Source organism: Lycium ferocissimum, chromosome 10 (genome assembly GCF_029784015.1).
Source record: "Lycium ferocissimum isolate CSIRO_LF1 chromosome 10, AGI_CSIRO_Lferr_CH_V1, whole genome shotgun sequence".
NCBI classification, from domain to species: Eukaryota; Viridiplantae; Streptophyta; class Magnoliopsida; order Solanales; family Solanaceae; genus Lycium; species Lycium ferocissimum.
The window spans coordinates 42756908-42762098 of record NC_081351.1 but is presented as its reverse complement, the minus strand read 5'-3'; positions in this window follow the sequence as shown (position 1 = coordinate 42762098).

Sequence of the window (5191 nt, the reverse complement as noted above, 5' to 3'; positions counted from 1 at the left end):
CCCCCGAATGTAATTGTGTGTTCTTCCAAATTTAATTGTCCACAATATGTTGAAAATGTAGGGGATGAATCAACTTTTAAATTTCATATTTGTATGTTTCCCTTAACCTTATTTTAGATGACTTTGAGTCATCCTTTTTTTGGGATGTTGATGCTCTTGTTGGCTCATTTTTGTCACCAATTTTTACTTAACCCCATAAGTAATTCCTAATTCCAATAACATTTTTGTACTAAGAAAAATTTTTAACCGATTTGTTCTAGTTTAGAAATTAAAACCCAAAGTTTCTATCTCACTTTTTCTTTCGCGAATAACTCGACGTTAAAAATACGGGTCTAACATTCTCCCCTCCTTTAGAACATTCGTCCTCGAATGTCAAATGGGGACAAAACTTCAATTAAAAAACGAACCCCGACCAAGCTATGAACCAAAATTAGACCACGAATAAGGTTTTTTGGGATATTGGGCCTAAAGGCCAAACGCCCAAAATGGGTCGTTACATTTTTTTATTAATGTTGGATTTTTGGGGGAAAAAGATAAAATAATTTGATCAATGGATTAGTGCTATGACTTTTCCTTTCAAAAGGTTTGGGTGGCGGGGAACCTAATTATAAAAAGGTAGAATAGGGTATAAATTGTGGGGTGGTCATTTAACGAAAGAATTATTAAAATATTTAATTATTTTATTTTAGGATTGTCCATTTTAATAGGACTTCATTATTTGTTTAGGTTTGTCCACCTTATAATAGGATTTAATTTTTTATTTTAGGATTGTCTACCTTATAAAAGACTTTATTACTTATTTGGGTTTTATCCACCTTATAATAGGGTTTAATTATAGGCTTACATACCGGCCTTATTAAAATCTTTAAATTTTTTTTTTTCCCTTTCACATATGAACTACTTTTGACCCATTCCCCCCCTAGTGTCGGGAATTGCAAATTCGGGTAAACAAAAGGGGAAAGCCAACAAACCCATTAAAATTTTAAACTCCAAAATTTCTTTGAGACGGGAAATTTTTAGACGTGAATTTTGGAAGGGGAAAATCCCCCCAAAAATTTGCCGCATCATTAATAATCATAATCAACACCCCATTTAGGGTAGTTCGCAAAAGTTGTAGAAAACAAATTAGAAAATTTAAAGTAAAAAAAGTTAATGGAATGAATCATGCCAAAAGGTGGAGCATGTGACCCAACTTGTAGGCATCAAAGTTGAACCAAATAATGACCAAGAAATCAGCCATCACAATTCATTTCAACTACCAACACAAGAAAGAAAACCTAAGCCTAGAGAGAGAGCATTCGGCCAAGGGCTGATTTTGAGCCCTTTGAGTCTTGATCCAAAAATTTTTTTCCCAAGGTGTTTCAACCCTTTAGAAGGTCCCTAAAACGTGAAGATAGTCTTTGGAGAAACAAGAACCATTTCTATCTCAAGTCCAAACTACACCCAAGTAGGGGGAAGTCAAGTTGTAAAAGGAAAGGTCTAACTTTTTTTTTTCATGATTAAGGGTGATGTAGATGTGTGAATATAAGTTGTATGCATGAAATAAGGTGTGTTGATGTTGGAACATGATAGTAGTTATGGGGTTATATGTGTTGATGTTGAAGTATGGTTGAAAAGCGGAAAACATGAATCGCATGCATAAAATCATGAAAGTTTGTGTTGGAATTTGGTTGGACGTGGGGTTTTTGGTGAAATTAATGGACTGATTTTCTTTAATAAATATGGTTGTTACTATCATAGATCTCATGGTAAAAAGAATGAAAAAAATTTGGGAAAGGGTTTAAAAGGTGAAGTTATGTTAGTATGAAAATGGTTGAATCTATGATTTTATGTGAGTGATGTTGAAGCATGGTGTAAGCGTGTGGGGAACATTTTTTGAAGAAGTTAGGGGAATTTTTTTTTAACTTGATATTTTGATTGTTATTATCATGAATTTTATGATGGAAATGGGGGTGTTTAATGGTTGGAGTTGAAACTAAAATCATTAGTGAGTTGTTATAAGGATTATAGAAATGACGATAAAAGCGTAGTTCGTATGAATTGATGTTGTACTTGTCGTGTGGGATAGCTGGTCATTAATTTACTGAAATTATATGAAAAAAAACATGAAATGATGTATAAAAATCGCATGTGGTTGGCTTAGTATGTTCGTAAACGTTTGCAAATTCCCGAACTTATTATGTTGTCGGTTGGGGAACTGTTTTGGACTGTTGTGGTAGTGGGTTTTTTGGACTTGTGTTTTCATTAAGTTGGAAAGAATAATTATAAGTTAAGAGTATACATCATATTGTATGTTGGATGGGCTGTTAAAGTTGTTACTGAAAACGTTAAGGCTACAAACAATAAAAGTAACTTGAGAATGTCGAAGCCATATGTGAATCGTTATTCTGTTATGAATGTGGGATGTTTAGAATATTGTGTGGGCTGTCCGGATTGGTATTAAACACATAATTATTGATGTTGTATTGGTAGTATGTGGTTGGTTTGTCAAACCCAAAACATCGCCTAAACATCTAGAAAGGAGTTAAACGTTAGAATACGTTTGAATCCCCTTCCCCAATCATAGTTGTTGGCGTCTTAATATGGGTTAAGTATTATTGGGTAGCGTACACATATTGTGGGGACGAATAAGCACAAAGACCTTGTGGGATGGAAGCACTTGAAAGGGAAAAAAGGGCCTTTGGGCGTGAAAGTTCGTGACACTTCGGCATTGAGGTAGGTTACGGTTTACCTTATGGTGAGACTTTGTTTGGGGCCGTATGTTTAGATTTTATTGTCGGAGAAATTAAAAACCCTGCGGGTATAAAGTTGGGTTAGATATTTTCTTGGGGTTGGACCTTGTTGTATGTTTTGGGGGGGATAGGGTCCGTTGTGTTGTTGACTTATCTTGATCATTTTTTTTGTGTGCTCGTTGCCACTTGAGACATTGAGTATCGTGACTAATGATATATCAGCTATGATATTGCGGTTTTTCCAGTTGATATGGAGATGAGAATGGTGATCCCTCGGGGTTTTTTTGTGTAGCCTTATTCGATATTTTTGTATTCCATGTGCGGTACCGTTTCGGATTAATTGGTTTTAACATTACATTTCTCATCCAAAAGCTTTTCCATGATACATTGATATATGCATGGTTATGGCACTAATGATGATATGTGAGAGAGTGTAACCCCCCCGAGGTCTTTGCGGAGAGGGTAAAGAAAAGATGAGTGTTTGTTGCCCCAGGTTTCTTGGGGGGAAAGATGGAGTGTCCGATCCCCCGGTCTTTGCCGGGATCGTGAGAGTGTGCTGTTTATCCGGGTTTATTCCGGAGCGGTGGTACATGGACTTCGCGGGTCCCCCGGGGTCTGATGGGCCCGGCGTGGAGTTATCGTCGGGGCATGTTTCAAAAAACATATGCATTGCATTTCATCCTTTCATTATTGCATTTTCATTATATCTTGGGTTCCCGGTGATTGTTGTGATACTACGCCGATATGGAATTCGGATTGATTATCTAAGACTTGGCCAATTGGGGTTTTGATGCTATAACCCAAAAAAATGACTTGTTAAAGTGGATATGGTTCATATTGACTTGTACTTGTTGGTTTATATGTTTTTTCTTGTTTCTTTTTATATAAGTTATCTAGTCTTAATCGGCCTATGATAAACCCACCCCTTTTTTGTTTGTCTTGGGCCTACCCCTTCTTTCGTTCTTTTATGAATGCGGGGTCCGATTGAAATCGTTTTAAATCCGTGGCTAATATTCGAAATTTCATTCGAGTCCTTCGGGATGAGCATGAGGACGATCGATGCCCATGACTTTTTTTATCCTTTTGTCTTGTTTCATTCGGGACATGATCTTTTAGGCTACTATGTATTATTATGATTGGACTTATAGTATTTAGTTAGATGCTTTTTTGTATGACCGGGCCCTGCGGGGGTTTGGGTTCTCGTTTTTCTATATTTCTTTATATTATTATCGTGAGACTTACGTTATTTTATCTTCTTCCGCTTTATTTATATATTTTTGATTGTTGGAATAAGGGTTCGCCTACCGAGGTGGGAAAGGTAGGTGCCCGCACGACTTAGTGAAAATAGGTCGTGAGACGAAGATTCTCAGGCAATGATGTTTGGAGGAATGTATTATAGCCACCACTAAGCTTTGCTGATTCTTCCGGTGTTAACCCTTTCCTTCCTATAAAAATTATTAGAGAAAATTCTCTCAAATAATCAAGTTGAGAGAATATTGAAGGGAGAAATGGATTTTTGGCCTTTTACAAACTTTTTTTAGTTTTATGACTTTTTTACGAGAGATCTTCATTTTTTTCACATAAAAGATCTGGAAAAAAAAAAAAAAAGAGATGTGGAAAAATATTATTCTTTTATTCATACTGTAAGAGGCCAAGAGATTTTATTTTCTCGAGAAAATATTGAGAAGCAGCAATCAATATAATTAAAGAACAAACTACAACAGTAATAACAATTACGTCTCAATCCCAAATAAATTGGGGCCATCTATTAGATCTACTTCAGTCTAATATTATAAATGTTTGTTTTTTTCCTATGAGATTTCTATCTTCCTACGAAAATAAATTTTGGCAAGACTTTAAAAGATAGTAAAAACAAAGTTCCATTAAGAATACATAGCCTGTTTTTTAATAAGACAAAGTCTTAAAATTTAGGATCTTTTCCCCTTGGCCAAGAAAACTATTAAAAGAAACTACAGTAAGTTCCATTGACAATCTTCTTGAACTTTGTTGGATCAACAGTTTTAAGTCATTAGGATCTGCTTTGTGGACCCCTTTTCCCTTTCCCAAGTCTTAAAGCCCTGCATCTTCTCTTCCAAATGATCCTTAGACCAAACCTAAAGATGTAAAAAGGGAAATTCCGGGATCCCTTTTCTCCTGGATCAAAAAAAGTCTCAAATTGGGCCTTTTTTTTCTTGGGTAAAAAAAAAATGTCTACTTGTCAAATCACGAAAGAATTAACCCTGTTTTTTCATATTTGCCCATATTAAGTGTTATATGATCAATCCCAATGCTTATTTAATTAGGGGCAGTTTAGTCAAATTACCTATTTTTATCTAGGAGTTAATATTTTCTTAAGGAGCGTGCAAATGGCTAAATGAACTCTTTTTTTGATCCGGAGGGAGTAGTATAATGTTAAACTTCTAAATTTGGGTTAAAATGAATGATTTTATATTTAACGG